At 33.3% G+C, this 20,629-nt stretch overlaps 2 protein-coding genes across 6 annotated transcripts in view; one reads left to right on the top strand and one right to left on the bottom strand.

The window, feature by feature from the left end:
- The window catches only part of LOC127859396 (membrane progestin receptor gamma-like), a 418,822-nt gene that overhangs the window by 291,082 nt on the left and 107,111 nt on the right, over window positions 1-20,629 (bottom strand). The window lies entirely within an intron of this gene.
- LOC127859391 (TBC1 domain family member 5-like) overlaps window positions 1-20,629 on the top strand; it is a 76,055-nt gene that overhangs the window by 4,329 nt on the left and 51,097 nt on the right. For 2 of the 4 annotated variants that reach the window (XM_052396749.1, XM_052396747.1), the window contains exon 1: window positions 20,468-20,556. The exons of 1 other annotated variant lie outside the window; for it this stretch is intronic. The gene's annotated coding sequence lies outside the window, so the exon portion shown is untranslated. Of the gene's footprint in view, window positions 1-20,467; window positions 20,557-20,629 lie in introns of those variants that run through there. One more of the 4 variants, XM_052396748.1, reaches the window with a different exon arrangement.

The raw sequence follows: 20,629 nt of genomic DNA, 5'->3' as shown, positions 1-20,629 counted from the left end.
TTTTACCCATTTCAGGGTTTTTTGCGCACAATTTTTCAAATTCGTACAGAAACTTGTCCAAATTTGACAATAAAATTGCTGGTGGTCATTCCCATGTTTTCATGCAGTTTTCCTTGTTCTCAATGGTTTGAACCAAACTAAATTGGTATTTTCATAAGGCTTTTACATTAAAACAGTTTTCTAAATGTATACATTATTCACTTTGTTTGTCACAAGGCATAAAAAGAGTAAGTGAAACTGACAGACATTTGTCAACCGTACTTCATCCTTCTCAACAAACACGCTTAACATCATCTCATCTTCGCCTGTGGTCCCATCTGGGACATAGGTCTCTAACCAGCTATCTACAGGCGTCTTGGTTCCATGTGAGAGATTGCCTCGTCCTATTGGATGCAGGCTTGCCAAGGGTGTGGCCTATCCACCGCCAACATCTCTGAAGGATGTCTTCTTCAACTGGCTGCTGCTTTGTTCTTCTGCATAATTCTTCGTTGGAGATCTTGGTCTTGAAGCTTAACAAATCGCTATTTTTTTATGAAGAATAATCACGAAAAATAGGTTATTATAATTTGATTTGATATGCTCTTGTTCTAATATCTCAAAACGCAAAATATATTACTAGAAATAGTAAAGATTGTGATACTGTTTAATAACAAAAGGCATACTGTTCTTTACTGTAAAATACTCTTAATGTATTCACACATTCAAATTCAAGATTCTATCGTTTTTTGTGAAGACAACATGCAAAATATTCTGTGTCCATGAGGCATGTGGGGGTATTCGTCATGTCTGTGACAAAGCTCTAGTTTTAGTTGAAGCATTTGACATGAAGCGTTAATTGCATTGGGTATTGCAAGGCGTGTAAAGCCCTGTACTCTTTTACTCGATGTGATGAACATTGAAAATAAATATTAAGTGTTAAATGACAATATTAATCTTTCAAAATAGAATAAAATTTGGTACGCAAAAGGTAAAGAGGTAAACATAAGTGGAACGCATTCAGACAGATGTTTTACTTATAATATGTCTTAAAGTTTTCATTTTGTTTCTAAAAAAAATTGCTTAACATTTTTAGAAGTTTTAATTTTTTTGAGCTAAATATTTTATCTCCATTATTTTTGCTGTCAACACATTCATCTGACTCGGAAATTATGTGTTGACAGATAAACATTTCTTTTAAATACCAATTGTATTATTTAGCAATAGAAATTTGTTTTGATCACTTTCTGTCCAGTCGTATCACATTGTTAAACAAATGGCCAAAATCATTATGAACACTCAAGTATCATCACTCACTGGTTTAGAGATTCCCAGACAAAGCTTATCAGATAATTAACATAAACTGATCTAATGATATGGTTGTGGAATGCGTTGACTGTTGTTTTTCAAACTGACAGCTGATATTTAAATTTGCATATTCATGAGATAGAACAAATCAAACCTATCCATCTATGTATCATATGTTGTTTTTGCGCCAGTCAGCACAGTGGTTATTTTTCCATTAATAAAATCCTTATGTTTACAATCCAGTTTTAAAATACAAAATTTTATTACCAACTTTAAAAAAAAAATGCAAAACTTACAATTTATATCCAGGGACTGTTATTTTGGTAAGCAGAAAATACGGGGACAAGACCGTAACGAGCTAGTGACATTTGATAAATACAAACTCTGGCTGGCAAAGGCATGGCCAAACAAAAAGCATGCGACAAACAATACAACTTACGCCCGAAAAGTGTCAAATGGCAGCAGCTCAAGATCGACCAACAGAACACAATCAATAAAATAGGGGCGATAACTCTGGACCCGGACATTAAACACTCTCTTTCTATAGATACCCTGTAGAACCCAATGTGTATTTTCCCTTTAGGAAGTATGTTTTCGTGATATCACATGTAGCTATGTTTTTGTAAGTTAAATGTAATTTGTAACACACACAAATACACACACACCACACAGACGCATGCTACCATATAGACGCACGCATGTAAGTACGCAGGCACACACACGCGCGCATGCATCCATACACTTACACAAACACACATTTACTTGGCGCACGAACCATTACCTATAGACAGCTATACATTTTTGTCACAAACTAATAATCATATTCTTAACAACCATCGGATATCATAAAACACGTACCTATTAAACTTGTTAAGATTTATTCATATCCCCAAAAACTGCGTGCAATTTACTGTATAACTTAATTTATCTATTTGAAATGGGAATTGTGTATATATTCGTATGTTGTTACCTCATTCATTCAAAACATTGCCATAAAATTTTAAAATGTACACATTTCCGCAATGAACGTATCGCAGAGAAAAAGCAAACCCACTTAAGAGGGAGTATACTTTAAATATGTAAACAGGGTAGTGTTTGTTTCCCGATCCTTTCAGCAAGGTATTTTTGATGATAAATGTTATGATAATAGAAATATTTAGAGTTTTTTTTTTCCAATAATTGAACAGCCAGTGATCTACTAATATTAAACATTTTATAAAGTGTTTTTATAGAATTTTGGAATAGTTAGTATTTTATATAAAACTGAACCCTCACACCTGTTACATGTCTAAATGAAATATTTTCCTGATATGTACATATTGTCTGTACGGTTTATTTGGATTTCTGTTCTCAAGAACTGTGATTCGTTTATGGAAAGTACATGATTATTGTTTGTATGGTATATTTATATTTCTTTTCTCAAGAACTGTGATTCGATTATAGAAAATAGTTTATATTGAATATATTTGATGCGTGTTTTCTTTTTTAAAGCAAATATTACATCTATGAATGTCCTAGTAGTAAAACGCATAATAACTGTTAAGATTTGCCTTTTCAAAGAAAAAAAAAATACGCCTGTTACTAGTATACATGTATAGTCTATTTAATCTATCTGTCTTTAGAGTATCGTGCATATTTTTTTTTTTAATAGTACGATTACTTAAATACTGTTTATAATATAAATATTCAAATTGTAGAAATAATGCTCTAAGTGTTAATAGTTCAGCTTTTACACCATGCTACATGGCATCATTTCATTTAAACAAATTTTGTTTTCATTCTATGTTTATATGTTAATAAAATGCGAAGTCTTACTACCTAAATAAATCAATGGCCCCATTTCTATCTTCCTATTTAACACTACCTAGAATAAAATGATTTTTATACTTTATTTGGAAGCGGTTAAATGGGCCAATTGAAGATTCCTCACATAATTAAAAAAAAGACTGATATAGCTTCATAATTGTTGATTCTATAATTTCAGATCATTCTCTTCCTGTCATGGGACCTGCCAACTATTGTACTGAATACATCCAGTAAACTTACATATATATTTATTTATGTATGTTTTCTTTTTGTTTTCCATGTTGTTGTTAGTTTTCTTCAAGATGCTTTTCCAGTAGTATTACTGTGCTTTATTATTATTACAGGTACACTTTAAAGGCATGGTATACAGATGTTCACATAATTAAAAGTATTCGAACTCTTTATTTACCAAATACAACTTTCCTACTGAAAGTTTAACGCTCATAACTTTGATAGTTTAGTATCAACACATCCGGTGGTTAGTCTAGTTCATCTTTTTTTTCGGAACTAGATTAACTAACGGCCGGATACAGACTGGTTAAAATATGAGATTTACATTCCAAACGTAGATAACTTCTAATAAGTCTCCCTTTATTTAATAAACGCGTGAGTATCCGTCAGTCGATCTAAGCACATTTCGTTTTCGTATATTTGGATCGATAAAGAGACGGATGTGAAAAAGTACCTGTGTACATCTGTTATTTTACAGCTTTACCATACAAATCATTTGTTTTTCTTATAGAGCATGTGTCTCTTGATATTAACAATATTTTGTAATTACAATAGCCATATTTATTGAGTTATTATTGTAATGAACGCTTAATAATTATAACAACATACACACACGCAAAAACCAACACGCAAAAACGCACAAACATATACACGTACGCATGCCCATAACTCACACGCGCGCGCGCACGCAAAGTAAAACCAGCACACGCACACACTCAAACATGCACACACACATGCACGCACGCGCACACACACGTGCGGATACATACGCGATCACACACACACACACACACACGCACACGCACACGCACACGCACACGCACACACACACACACACACACACACACACACACACACACACACACACACACAGTACGTTAGTTGATCGACTCTTTCTTAATTTTTGAATATGTAATGCTATATATTAGGTAGAAAACGACTTTCGCTATACAGTGATTTTTTTTTTTTCAAAGAGTCATCATCCATTGAACGGTGTCATATATACGTGTTTTTTTTCAGATCACTACCTACATTTATACGATGTTGACAGAACCGTATTTAATCATCATCCCTTAACATAATATTTGTATTTTGCTTGTTCATATAACCTTTTGTGTTGTTTTCTTTTAATCTATGTATGTTTGTTTAGAAGAAAAATCTTCTTACATATGATAATGTTTAGCAAAACACAATGTTTTTCTTTATGAAATAGCTATTTTTGTAACTTGGATGGTGAATTGTTGTGTACAGTGTACTTATCTGACCTTTATTTCTATTTCACTAAAATATCTTATGAAGAAGAGACAAAAACACTGTCTTTATAATTTAATGCCACCTATTTTTGTCAATGAATGATATAAATATTGCGTCGTTGAACTGTCGCGGTCTATATGGGAGCAAAAACGAAAGGATAAAAAAAAGAAAGAAAAGGACTAGCATATTCATGTTTGCTATAAAATTATTATTATTATTATTATTATTACTATAAGCTACCATATAATCTACGGTGTTATACATATATACTTTTTGTATCTCAGATCACTAATTCAATTAGTTTGTGTATTTCCAGTGTAAGGAAATGCGCTGTTTATGTCTCTATTGGAGACCAGTCGTTTATTATTGTTATAATCTCACATTTATGATTATTTTTTTTTACTCCTTCTTTTTTATGGAATATTCATCCTTATGTATCCCTTATTTTTGTTTTCTAATTTTGTTTGTTTGTGTAGACATCTTACTTCTTATAATAGAAACCAACTGGACACGTTTTCAAATAGAAACTAACTGGACAAGCACACATACATTATCATTTACATCACCCTTTTTTAAATGATCAAGCTATGTACTCTAAATGTAAAAGGGCTAAACAGCAAAGATAAACGCATAAAAATCTTCAAATGGTTAGACGAAAAAAAATATAATGTATGCTTATTACAAGAAAGTCACTTGACACACACTTTAGCGCAAACCTTAAAAAATGAATGGGATGGGGATATCTACCTCAGTGGACAATGTACTAATAAACAAGGCATTGCCTTTCTGATAAAAAGTAACATAGGGATCACAGTTGATAACCTTAACGAAATAATAATTGGCAGACTAGCAAGTATAGATATCAAAATACATGAAACAGAACTTACATTAATCAACGTTTACGGTGCCAACATAGATGATTCCGCATTTTACGAAACATTACAATCCTTTATAATTAGTAACCAAGATAAAAATATTATAATCGGCGGTGATTTCAATACTGTCCTGAACCCATTATTAGATAAAAAGAATGGAAACATTTATACTCATCCTAAAAATAGAAACATTTTAAATAACATAATTGAAAACTACAATATGATAGATATCTGGCGTACAGTATACCCAAACGAAAGCAAATTCACCTGGCACTCAAACACAAAACCAACAATATTTTGTAGATTAGACTATTTTTTAATATCTGAATCTCTTTGCAACATTATTGACACATGTAACATAAAACCAGGATTTATGACTGACCACTCTATAGTTGAACTTAAACTGCACAATATACAACATGAAAGAGGCCCAGGATACTTTAAAATTAACAACAGCATCTTATTGGATACACAATATCAAACACAAATAAAACAGGAAATATTAAATACAGTTCAAAATAATAAAGATGCAAACCCAAACACCTTATGGGAAGTAATTAAAGGAAATATACGTAACACAACAATTAGATACACATCATTTAAACGTAAAGAAACACACAAACTTGAAACTGAAACCATCAAAACCATTGAAACACTTGAAAAACAATTGCATCAAACAAACACAAAGGATACCACCGACATTGAAAATGAAATAACATTAAAAAAACAAATATTAGACGGAATTTATCATACACATCTCAATGGAATAATACTAAGAGCGCGTGCACAGCATGTTGAACACAATGACAAAAATACAAAATACTTCGCAAACATTGAAAAACGTAGAAGTGAACAAAAAACTGTACACAAAATAGTAGTCAATGGCAAAGATATAACAAGCATGACTCAAATACTAGAAGAACAACGTTTATTTTTCGAAGCACTATATAAACGAAAAAATGTTGAAAATAACACCCTTTTTAAAAATACACATCACGCTTTAAACCAAGAGGAAAAACAACTGTGCGACGGATTACTTAATGAATATGAATGTGGATTAGCCCTAAAAGATATGCAAAATAACAAAAGCCCAGGATCTGATGGCATCACAATCGAATTTTATAAAATATTCTGGAATGATATAAAAACACATCTAATTAATTCACTTAACTATTCATTTAACAACGAAAACTTAACTACGCTACAAAAACAAGGTATTAAATCACTCATTCCAAAACCTGGAAAAAACTTAGAATCCTTATCAAACTGGCGCCCGATTAGTTTACTAAATAATGATTATAAAATTGCAACTAAAAGTATAGCAAACAGAATAAAAAAAATATTACCATCAATCATTTCAAAATCTCAATCTGGTTTCATAAAAGGACGTTACATTGGTGAAAACGTTCGTCTTATCCAAGAATGCATAAACTATTTTAACAATTCAAACAATCCTGGTCTTATATTCTTTGCAGATTTTGAAAAGGCATTCGATTCACTCGATCATTCATTTATGTTCTCTTGCTTAGAAAATATGAACTTTGGTGAAAGTCTCATTCAATGGGTTAAATTATTCTATACCGATATTAATAGTATAATCATTAACAATGGCTTCTTTTCAAATAGTTTTAACATCGAACGAGGGGTTCGACAAGGATGTCCACTCTCATCATCGCTATTCATTATTTGCATCGAGTATCTATCACATCACATCCAATCAAATAAACACATAAAAGGCATATCACTAGATCCTGATGAAGATATCAAACAGTCCCTATTTGCTGACGATGCAACTTATTTCTTAAACGACAATTACGATTCTTTCCATAACCTAATAGAGTCACTAACCATCTACGGAATGACATCGGGTCTTAAACTAAACAAAAGTAAATGTACTGTGCTACGAGTAGGTAAATTAAAAGAAAGTAATGTCGTATATAAAAAAGAAATGAAATTTAATTGGACATCCGATGAAGCCACAACGTTAGGAATTACTTTCACAAATAATGAAAAGGATACAGTTCTTAAAAACATACTACCTAAATTACAGAATTTCAAAAACTGCTTAAAATCATGGCATCACCGTAAACTTACACTAATCGGAAAAAACACAGTATTGAAAACATTTGCACTTCCTAAACTAATTTATGTATTAACAGTTCTCCCAAATCCACCAAATGATGTTATTAACGATATAAAATCAGCAATATTTAATTTCATATGGGACGGTAAGCCTGATAAAATAAAACGAACTCAGTTAATTCAATCCGTAGAAAATGGAGGTATTCAATTAACGAACATTGACTCATTCTTGAATGCAATCAAATGCAGCTGGGTTAAAAGATACCTAGATAATACCAATACAAGTAATTGGAAATTATTCTACCAGAAAATCCTAAAACAATATGGTGACTCCTTACTCTTTGAATGTAACATCAGCAATACTATCTTACATGAAATTGCAAACAAAAACATATTTCTGTCTGATGTTCTATCAGCATGGAGTGATGTCACTCATAACCTAGAAACCAAAACCAGCAGTAAAACTATTTTATGGAACAATAAAGACATAACTTCAAACAATAAGACGTTTTTCTATAAAGATTGGTTTGAACGAAGCATTAAATATGTCGACCAATTATATGACTACAGAATCAAGGATTTCTACTCTTTTGATGATATATGCTACATATACAGAATACCTTCAAATAATTTTCTGAAGTACTACACACTAATCAAAAGCATACCCATGCATATTAAATCTGAAATCAATACAAATAATACACCATGTACTCAAACAACATTCGTAGAAAACATACTTGGAAGAAAAAACAAACCGAATAAAATATTTTACACACTGCAAATTAAAAAACCTACAGAAAACTCCAAAACCCAAAATAAATGGCAAGCCCTTTTCGGAGAACATGAACTTAATTGGAAACACATATTTACCATGCCATATGAAGCAACTATTGAAAGCACACTGAGAAATTTTCAATATAAATACATCCATAGAATAATAGCTACAAATAAATATCTCTTTAAATGTAAATTATCTAACTCAAATCTGTGTGACTTCTGCGGTGAAAACATCGAAACTATAGAACATCTTTTTTGGGAGTGCAAACACATCCAGCCTATTTGGAATCAATTAGTATCTTTTCTTGAACAACAGCAACTAAACGTTAAACTATCTTTCTTAAATGTAAGTTTCGGAATTTACTCATTGAAATCAATAGACTGTAATAATATTGTGAATTTTATTCTTATATTGATGAAATATTTTATCTTTAACATGAAGTACAAAAAACAAGTACCAAATTTTAATTGTTTTGTCAATAGTCTTAAACTAAAAATCCAGATTGAGAAAGAAATAGCCCTCAGTAATGACACATTACAAATCTTTGAACAAAAATGGAATCGGATTAAATTCTTATAATGTTTGTCCACTTATATACATTTCACTCTAATGTTAGTTTATATTTCTAAAATATTTTTGTATATAATTTTTTCCATCTTATAAGATCATTGTGAATATACAACAAAACACACAAGTCCAGTATGCTTTCTTCCGACTTTATACAACTCATCATTTTTCATAACTATTCTTCTGTTGTTCTTTTTTTTCCCTTTTAAAAAAATATATATAAGCATATCTTGTATAACATGTCTAAACTTAATTGCTTTGTACAACCACTATGTTGTATGATAATATACATGTATACATTGTATGTATTATATTGAATAAAAAAAAAAAAAATAAAAAAAAAAAAAAAAAAAAAAAAGAAAATCAATTGTTTATTAAATGGACATTATCTGATATCTGCTTGTGGCATGAGAGTAATAAGGTATTATCATTGGATACAAAAAAAGGGGCTTTCCAAACACTGGTATTGCTTTAATTAAATTGTGAATGGACAATGGTACAAATAACTTCATTTAATGAAAAATAAGTTCATTAAATGATCAAAGAGCCTTCCACAAGTAAGCTTGAGGCAAAAAACAGTCAATACACGTAAGCAATTTGATGATGTTTATAGGCCTGATCAACAACTCATTTTCCACTAATCTCAATAAAAGATACAAAACCAAAGCTGGGGAGAAATTCTTGCAAATTTAAGCCAATACTATCATTGGAATTATTCATTCCTCCAACATTTTATTCAGTGTGAAGATCAATAAAGGTCATACCCTGGGTTAGTCAACCTATCAGCCATATAAGTTCCAAAAAAGAACTGACGTCTGACAGCTGTTGTTGTATTGATGAATTTAACCCTTTGCATGCTGGGAAATTTGTCGTCTGCTAAAATGTCGTCTGCTGAATTTCTAAAATTAGCATTTTCTTCGATTTTTTTCAAAAAATACTATCAGAATAGCAAACAGTTTGGATCCTGATGAGACGCCACATTCTGTGGCGTCTCATCTGGATCAAAACTGTTTGGAAAGGCCTTCAAAACTCGGTTCCCACACTGAAAGGGTTAACATTTAACCGAGTGTTTATAAAAACAAGACATCTATCTATCACAAACAATTATCCATTAAATATTTATTGAAATACTCTTATTATTAAAAGTGTAACATCAGTAACTCCCTTCAATGTAACTTTGCTTTAGCGTTAAAGGGGCCTTTTCACAGATTTTGGCATATTTTGAAGTTTGTCATTAAATGCTTTATATTGATAAATGTAAACATTGGATCTTAAAAGCTCCAGTAAAAAATCAAGAATAAAATTTAAAAAAGGAAAAAAAGTAGCCGGTACCAGGGCTCGAACCTGCAGTGACCCCCGGAGTCCTGGAGTAAGTCTGAAGTTAAAACGCATTAGCCCTCTCGGCTATTCTGCCGGGTATACACAGTTTAAGTATTTTATACCTTATATTAGCAATCTTCGTAGTGTCGTAAATTTAAACGACAACAACAGAACTCTCCAATAATTCAATCGTTTCGCGTTGCAATGCTTCATAATTTTTAGGTTTTCAAATCGTCAAAAGATACATATAATGGCTATATTGGACTATAGTTAATGTTCAGTAATACTGTTTCCTCACAAATATCATAACTAAAAAGAAAATTTGCGAATCTGAAACAACTTTTTTCAATTTTGTCAATTTACCAAACCGTGAAAAGATCCCTTTAATGTATTTAATTATAAACTTAATACTTCAGTATTGTAAGTTCAAGAACATATTTAAGAGCCAAGTTTATCATCTAATGATAATAATTACAATCCAGCATGTTGCTTCTGGTCAGCTCATTTGCCATTATGGTCAACAACTTTGTCTACAATTAATATGATTCATATTGTATCGATTATTGGAAGCCAGTGCTTGTATTAGCGGGATGTTTCTCATGATGCCTGTGGCGCATAGGGTAATTTCTGTGATTCTGGATTGATGAGATATGAGACTATGCAAAATATGGTAGACTGGTTAAAATAAGTTTCGAGAAAATCCTGGATTTATTGATCACATGTCTGAGTACATATTTAGCAGCAAGAAAAATAATGCCAGGAAAGAAATGGAGACAGTGATGTCTGCATGCATTGGCACATGACTCGTAGTGGCATAAGAAAGTGCTAATGTTTTATCATTTTATTGTCCTGTAATAAGGTTTGCACACTTTGGATGGGGCAGGCATATACGATGCATCCAATTATAATTATGCCTTTAGACTCGACAAGTGTTTTGCATATTGTGTTCAATATCTTTAACATTTAATATGTTCTTAAAATGAATGAAATACTTTGAAAATATGAAGATAAAAAAAAAGACATCAACTGTTTATATGGGTTAAGCCTCATAATAATTAGAGTCATGACAGAAAATTTATATAGGAAAATGTTGTTTTATGTAAAAATCTAAGGTAAGGATAAACATGTTGTAATTATGTTTGCATAAGAAACTGGTGCAAACTTGCTTGGAACTGGGCTTCCAAATATAAAGATATATCAGATTTTTTACCCAGAAATCCAACATCTGCCTTACATGATACTGTATGGAGTAAACATCTCACCCAAATGGCAGTAATGGTAGTTAGATAGTTAAAGGTGACCAGTGAGAATAATAATTATAGCCCAATAATGTTTGCCTGGCACCATGGAATCCTTTAGCGTAAATTTTACGGATGGATTGTCTCCAGCATTTGCCTTTGGTTTTTGTTCTTGCTCACTTTGCATAGTTTAAAGAGACCATACCTGTACACTTACATGTACTGAGGTTTGACTGGAATTATTGATGTTGCATCTAAAACGTAAACAAATTTAACCCTTACGCAGTCAGATGCAAAGTGAAAATGACAATGTGCAAACAGCATAAAACCAGACCCGCCTTCAAGTAACTCGCAGTCTGTTCAGGTTTTATACTGTTTGCTGCTCATAAGGGTCGGAAATGAATCAAAGTGAAAAGGCTATTGCAACCAGCAAAAAACCTAAACAGCCTGCGAGTAACTCACAGTCTGATCAGGTTTTATGCTGTTTGCTGCTCATCAGTATCTAACAGTTGGAAATGAAGCCTTTTTAACTTGAATTTAGTAAGAAAGGTTTTTAATTAAATGTAACTTTCTAAGGAACAACAAACACGTCAAAATATGTATCTAATTAGTAAAGTGTTAATATTAAAAACTGTCATTAAATTTATTTTATGCTTAACGGTGGTTTTAAGAGAAATATAAGTGAATTAATACTGATAACACTGACTGTGAAATGACATCATTTTTGATGAAATGACATCATTATTACAGCAAATTTGTCTAGTTGAACTCTTTTACAATGTAAAAAATCAGTGAAAAAGCATATAATAAAAAGAAAATGTGCTGGATTCGGTGTAATATCGATTTAAATTTACTCGTGATCATAGAGAAAAAAAATTCATCCGTGGCTGCGCCACTCTTGAATATATTATTTTCTATGATCACTCGTGAATTAAAATCGATATTCCACCAAATCCAACAAATATGCTCTTTATATTTATGAAAAAAGGCGAATGCCAGGTTAATATTGAAAAGCTTAAGCTAAAAAATAGGACTGTAGTGCATGTACAGCATCGTCCCATATTAAACTTTTCAGCGCTGGAACCGAATTTTAAAGGCCTTTGCAAACAGTTTGGATCCAGATGAGACGCCACAGAACGTGGCGTCTCATCAGGATCTAAACTGTTTGCTATTCTGATAGTATTCTTTAAAAAATCAAAGAAAATGCTAATTTTAGAAATTCAGCAGACAACATTTTTGGAGACGACAAATTTCCTAGCATGCAAAGGGTTACAGTTTGCATTCCAAACATGCTTACCAGGCGACACTTTCCGCCTAGAATCAATTTTTAGCTCACCTGAGCATTTGTGCCTATGGGGAGCTTTTAAGATGTGTGTAATGCATTGTTGGTAAGTGCATGCATGAGGTTCGTCTGTTATGTTTTAACGACTTCTCCTCTTTAACCCCTGCCCAAAATTGAAAGAAGCTGCACTGGAATGATCCTTGGGCCCTTGTCAAAAAAGTGAGCAAAATCTGGTTATAACCCAGTTTTAAACTGGGTTTAACCCTGCGGTATTGGCACCGAGCTAAAAGTGAGTCTTTTAAACACACTTTTTGCTTACCGACTTGGTTTTATCTGAGTTGAATCTTGGTTTAACTCGCTTAAAGCCAACATAGTGGTTTTTTTAACCGTCTTAAGTGGGTTTAAAGTGAGTTTTTTTCAGGCATCTGTGTTTAACTCTGCGGTATTTGCACTGTGCTAAAAGCGGGTTTTTCAAACACGCTTTTAGCTTACCGACTGGGTTTTTTAGCTTACCGACTTGTTTTTTTCTGAGTTAAATCTTGGTTTAACTCGCTTTAAACCAACATAGTGGGTTTTTTAACCATCTTAAGTGGGTTTAAAGTGAGTATGATTTTCTACAAGTTGGTTTTTTGAGGTTTTTTAAACATGCTTAGACCAACTTCTGTCTGTGGAGTTGGTTTTAAGTGGGTAAAAAGTGTGTTTTTTATGTGAGCTATAAGCAGGCTAAACACGGTTTTTAAGTGAGCGAAAAGTGAGCTGAAAGCACGCCTTTGTTAGTTTTTTTCACAGTGAAAACATGCTTTTAACTCGCTTTAAACCTAGTTATTAACAGTATTTTATCTGTGAAAAAAACAAAAGCAATTTGTGGGTTTGGGTAAGTTGATTTTTGTGGGTTTTAACAGTGTTTTAGTGAGTTTTTTTAAGAAAGTAGGTTTTTTGTGAGCCTTTTGTGGGATTTTGCAGTGTGAAAAAAAATAATTTTGGACTGATATGTCCTAGAAAAAATGGTTTTTGTGAAGCAATTACAACAGTTCATTATAAGCCCCATGTGGTTAAAAGGGAAAAAAACACAATGTGTACGAAAATTATGTTTATATGACAAATAGTACACCGCAAATTAATACAAACAGATTATTTTTACAATACATTATACAATAATAGACATTTATGGAAGATTTTAAAGCAAAAGGTTGACCACAATGGACCACTGCAGTTGGAGTATTTAGACCGCAGCTGCTGCAGAGACCTGGATCTCAGCTGTTGGAGGTACCTGAAACGCAGTGGAATGAGGAACCTGGATTTCAGCATATGGAGGGACCTTGACGGCATACGGTGTTGGGACCTGCACAGCAGCTACTGGAGAGACCTTGACCGCTAGGGGACCTGGAAAGCAGCCAGTGCAGGGACCTAAACCTGATTTTGGCGGGTGGAGGGACCTGGAAAGCAGCTGGTAGAGACCTAGAAAGTGGGCGCTGAAGCGACATGTAGTTGTACCATTGATGCTGCTTGTGTCCTTCTCCTCTTGAGCATCTCTTATGCCAGTTGATCTGCAAAGGATTAATACCATATCACTTTCAAAAGGGCAAGGCATTCTTCAAACATGTTGATTGGTTATGTTTTCGTTCCACTTAACTATGAAATATTGCTGTTATGGTAATCTTGTTGCTTTAATAATAATAAATTTAAGTTATTTGCTTGTTGTTTTTGTTTGTTTATTTTTGAAATTTTAATCCCGTGATCACATGTGACTTAGCACTTTTCATCAATTATTAAAAGAAATTGCGTTTGGTAGAAAATGCAGTTTGAAAATGTCCCAAGATGCGTGGTCTCATTTGGCTGTGTGGTCTGGTGGCATTGTAAATGCAATAACCTGTATAGTTTACCTCTCAACAAATCGAGCTTTCTTGGTTAAGGACAGGGCGAGGTTTTCACACTCTTGTTCCCCTCAAGTTTGCCAGCTTGTGCAGGGTAAAAACCAGGTTTAAAAGTCCATACATCAGGCAGGTGATGATGCACATTCTTTCCAAAGGATCTTCCCATCGATGTCAATTTTGCCTTGTGGCAAGAGTTTAACCTTCAAAATTAAAATATATAAGTTCTAATTAAGTATGAGGGAAAGAAATCCGTTCAGTAATAACCAGAAATAGATATAAATAAAATTTTAGATGACAATAACCATGAAACACAACCATAATTATTCACTGTACACAACATTTACACTTTTTCATGTGTAAGTTTATCTATTTTTGCTTCTAAATGTGTTGTTTATCCTTTAAATTGCAATACAATAACTTATCCATTTACATTTCCCAGTGACAATACATAAATATGATAATGATCATAATTAATTCAATAAACTAAATAAAAAAGGGGTGAAGAAATGACAATACAAACCTGTTAAAACTGTTCTTCAGTATTCCAAAAACAACAACAGGCAGTTCAACCCCCTTTCCAACCAACTTATTATTGATTTCAACATTGCAGTAAAAAACACATTGTTTTCATCACACAATACTTCATGCTGACAGAATTTCAAGACATTTTACACTACCATTAAAAGTCTTTCACTTCTTTATATTAATGTTGCTGAATTAAATTTAGCTCAATATTCAATTGCTGACACCAGCTTGTTTTTCAAAAGTTGATGTTTTCAAAAAGATAACTTCCTCAGTGCAATAGCCAATCAAAAGCCTTATATCTTATTCCACACAGCCTTATCTCTAGGCAAACCCCATCAGTAGCCTTATCTGCCCCTAGATAATCAGTACCCTGTTTAGCTCTGAATGCCTGACAGATTGTTATCTGTTTATTGTTAGTGGTGTGAAATAAGGGTGTTTTTAGGTATTGTCTTGTTATTTTGTTGACAGTTTATGTAACACAGGTCATGTTTGGCATTTTATATTTTATTGCAAATTAAGAAAATGGATATGATGGTATCATATGCAAATATCAAAATCTTGCATAACTTATGTACAAAAATAAATAGATTATTTCCAATATAATGTTTCCAATACCATAATTATTTAAATATGCAGATTTAACAAGTAAATACTGTTTTAAACAAATATAAACAATCATATGAGATTGTTTAAAAAAAATAAAAAATTAGACATAAAACAATCATAAGATATTGTTTATAATAAAAACAAACATAAAGATAAAAATTCAAAGTGAAACACAAACTCTTTCATTTTCATGTATAAAACTAAGCTTGACCATTGTTATAGTTTTTGTCAGTGATACTTGTTGTCCATCTGTGAACCTGTGATGTTCTGAAAGAGCCATTTTCATCCAATATTCCCTAAAAATTATGGGGAGCACACAAATGTACAATAGGGACAATGGCAAACAAGCTGTAAAAAAAGCCCCTTTACAATTGACTTGTTTTATTTATGGCTATAAACATCAAACAAAGACCCAGTTGAAGAATTATTGTTTCATTGATGAGTTATATTAACAAACAAAAGACCAACTTGTTGAAAAGTGTGTTAAAGTGAGTCTTTAAGCCTCGTTGCAGCTCTCAACTTATTTACAAAAAGACCAAGTTAAACTCGCTTAAACCCACTTCTGTTTAAAAAAAGACCAAATTCTGTTGTAAAAGACTCGCTTATAAAACAAAAAGACACACTTAAACACACATAAACCAACTCATAAATAAAAAGGCTCACTTTTGACACACAAAAAACCGACTTCTTACAGAAAAAAACTCGCTTAAACACACATCTTCTTAAAATAACCAACTTTAAACTCAGTTAAGCACAGTTTAGCGCACATAAAACTCACTTTTATTAGCAAAAACCAACTTCAGCTAAGAAAAACTCAGAAAAAACACAGTTTTATGTTGGTTTAAGTGTGTTTTGGTATGAAAGTGGGTTATTTTTTGACAAGGGGGGGATCCTCTTTCAAAGTTGTTCAAATCATTCATGTAGGTAAATGGAGCTAAAAATGAATATAAAAATGAAAACTTAACCTTATTCTCTAAAGTCACAAGGGTCAGGGCTAAAATATTTGGTTTGTAAAATTGTCTATTTGTCCTTTATTAAGTTTGTTCAAATCATGATGGGGATTTTGCCTCTTGATTAATATTTTGAATGTATGTGAAGCATGGGGTAAAACAAATTATTACAACTGATTCATTTGTATAAAGTTCAAATATTCTGAGGATTTAAAGATCAAATTACTATATAAAAAACTTTAAAAATATCACATAAAGACATAACGACCATAGGAAACAATGCTAGCCACAGAACATATTTCACCAAGTTATATGACAATATACTTGCGAAGAGGCCAGCATTGTCCCCAATTGATTGCTTTCTATGCCATGTCAGAAAAATGTAACCATGAGATTATCCTTGCAAACTTAACCCTTTACCACTTAGATACCTATTTAACCCTTTACAACTTAAGATATGTATTTAACCCTGTACCACTTAGATACCGTTACGTATTTAACCCTTTACCACTTAGATAAGTATTTAATCCTTTACCACTTAGATACATATTTTGACGCATTTGTAGTCCCATAGAAAGTTAAATTTAATATGAGATCTTTATAACTTAAGTCAAGGTTTAAAGGCTTCATTTCCAACCTTAAGATACTGATGAGCAGCAAACAGCATAAAACTTGAACAGACTGCGAGTTACTCGCAGGCTGTTCTGGTTTTATGCTGTTTGCAAAAGCCATTTTCACTTAGCTTCTTATGGGGGAAATGGTTGAAATAATTGGCAAAGATACGGTGAAAAAGGCAAAGTTCTGCGAGTTGTTTTTATACATTTTTCAGATTTTTTTTTACTTCCAATAATGTTTGAAGTTTTCTGTGTTATATTCAACAAATATAACCATCTAAAACCATCTTTCTGTGTGACATTTTTATGACTCGAAGAAGGGCACATAGTGATCAAACTGTCCGTCTTTCCGTCACACTTTGCGTTTAGGTTTCCAAAAATGCTCATAACTTCTATGTCCCTTCAGATAGCAACTTGATATTTGGCATGCATGTGTATCTCATGGATGCACATTTTGAGTGGTGAAAGGTCAAGGTCATCCTTCAAGGTCAATGGTCAAAAAACAAATCCAAGGGAAGTAATAAGCTTAAAAGGGAGATAATTATCTGTACCTGCCAAATGATAATTTGTATGCCCCCGGTAGGGTGGCGTATAGCAGTTGAACTGTATGCAGTCAGTATGTGTGTATGTCAGTCTGTCCATCTGTCCAAAAAAAAACTTTAAAGCCTCCTCGACATAGACGAATCCATATGACGAAGCCTGGCGAAAAGGGTAAATTTATGAATTCTAGCGAATTATTGCCGAAATTGTTTGAAAATGTGTTGCATTGTGTAACATTTTAACGAACGGCGAACGTATAGGAACTATTTGGTGCGAATGTTTTACGAAGTGTGACAAACAGGTACTGCAATTCGCTAGAAAGCATTAGGTCGCGCAAATAATATTCGTTCTTTCGGTTAGCGATTAGGAGCGTATTAAGAGCGTACAGATACGAATGTAAGCGCAACCTTGCGCATACCGCCGAATATTTCCGAAGTGGTGTTTCTGCATCCGGGCGTTTTGATATAGACTAACTTTTTTCCGACTCGACAGTATTGCTGTGACTACTGATTCTGTAAGTCAAAAGTATGCCGCCTATGGGAAGAGGGAGCCCTGGATAACTGGTAGTTCAGGATTCTTTCGTCTCTTGTCAGGACTCTATGTCCATAGGGTTTCTATATAGAGAGGGTATTCTCAGCGACCCGCCAGGTATACTGCATGTCTGAGTACTTGACAGCAGAAACCAGGTGACGTAGTGTGGCAGCTAACTTTAGCCCTGGATCCAATAGCTCCCTATACCAAGTGAGTTGCTTCAAGAGGCGATGACGAACCCTTCCGAAAATTTCATCGTACATTTCAGTAGGCAGGCGGAGGAATTTCTTAAATGTTCCAGGATCTTCTTTTCTGAGCTCAACCATGAGCTGATCATAGATGCCAAATTGGTGCCGTCTTCTCTAGATATTACGTGCTCTGGCTCCTCTACTCCACCTTAGTCGGCCTCTGAGAAATCGTTGTATGTTTAGTTGTTGCTGGACTAATACTTCTTGATTGGCCATAGCAGCAACATACAGCAGTTTAAGGCGTTGTATATGTTCCATTTTGACAAAGAAATAATGACACCTTCAACATTAAATATATATATGATATATAGGCATATGTCTGCACAAACTACTAAACAATTAGGAGCACTATTATTCGGATGGATTCGCATAGATTCGCTTATCATAGTTACCCTTCGGATTGATTCGTATATGAGCATATATCGTTCGTTTTCTGCACGTTAACTTGTTGTTATAAATCGCCTAAATTTGTCGGATTCGATTCGATTCGCTACAATAAACAAAGCCTTGCTATAGTTTGCAAAAGTTCGCAAGCTATCGCAAAGATTCGTTTTCGGATTGTCCTCTTTCGCTTGATATGCAAATCAAGTAATCACGATATGCAAAATATGCCGGAGCTGCGACCTCTAACGCCAGTTGACGAACACTCTGCGAAGACTTTCCGATCGGCTAACGTATTGAAACGAATTTTCACGAACGATAGACAAACATTTTTTCAACATGTTAAAAATTTTCTGACGAACAGAACTAATCGCAATGGACGCAAAAGCCCACAAACGCATCCATACGAACACCACCAACGATGTGCAACGTACATATACTAATGAGAACGAATTTTGCAGAAGTCTTATTCGCCAGTACACACAAGTTGACGTCGGGAGACTTTCGGCTATGTGTGAGGAGGCCTTTAACATTGGCCATAATTTTTGAATTATTGAAGATAGAAACTTGATATTTGGCATGCATGTGTAATTTCATGAAGCTGCATATTTTGAGTGGTGGAAGTTCAAGGTCAAGTTCATCCTTCAAGGTCAAAGGTAAAAAAAAAATATATATAATTTCAAAGCGGCATTCTCATGAAGCTGCACATTTTGAGTGGTGGAAGTTCAAGGTTAAGGTCATCCTTCAAGGTCAACGGTCAAATTTAAAAAAAAAAAAATTCAAAGCGGCGCAATAGGGGGCATTGTGTTTCTGACGAACACATCTCTTGTTTTTAAATAAATCAAAGCGGCGCAGTAGGGGGCATTGTGTTATTGACAAACACATCTCTTGTTGTTAATGCTTTTTCATAGTCAGAATCATGTAATAATAAAGTGCTAGACTTTTCATTCTCAATTCAATATTGTTAAAATGCAATGTGCAGCTGGTTTGAATAAAACAGTTTTTTCTTGTTTGTGGTTAAATTTTATGTATTACTCCTTAATGCTACTAATAGCTGCTGTGACGTTTGCCGGGGCTTTTTTCTGGCTGATTGTATTACGGCTATTGGATCCTATTCCAAATGGCATTTTTTTCTCCCTATCTTCAAGTTCTGAATCTCAATCAATGGCGGATTTTAAGATGTTTGTAAATTGATATGATAAGTGTAGGAATTAAAACTTGACATTACATGTAATGTTGAATGTTTTTCTTCAAAGTTGTCAACATGTGTAGGAAATATAAATTGCTGACGTGGCATGTTGTGAAATAAAAACTCGCATAGCATTAGCTGGGACAACAGATAATTGAAATAATGGATGAAAATCGTGCTGTTAATGGATCCCCTGCCAATTTGTGACAGGGTGGCCTTATTGGAAAGCACTCGCATTGGGAATTGGATATTTGCATTGTAGAACATAGCCAGAATCAGGCTCTGAAAACTTCATGACTCACAGTGGTTGTGCTTTACTTGGCCATATGTTTATAAAAAAAATTGTTTCACACTGGAGTTGCATACATAAATATTTGACACGTAAGTCAGGAAATAATTGATGCAGTGTAAAATCTATATGCAATATAACATGATATGAATTATTGGAGAAATT

This window comes from Dreissena polymorpha, chromosome 15 (genome assembly GCF_020536995.1).
Source record: "Dreissena polymorpha isolate Duluth1 chromosome 15, UMN_Dpol_1.0, whole genome shotgun sequence".
In the NCBI taxonomy this organism is placed as follows: domain Eukaryota; kingdom Metazoa; phylum Mollusca; class Bivalvia; order Myida; family Dreissenidae; genus Dreissena; species Dreissena polymorpha.
This window is presented reverse-complemented; position numbering and strand designations above follow the sequence as displayed.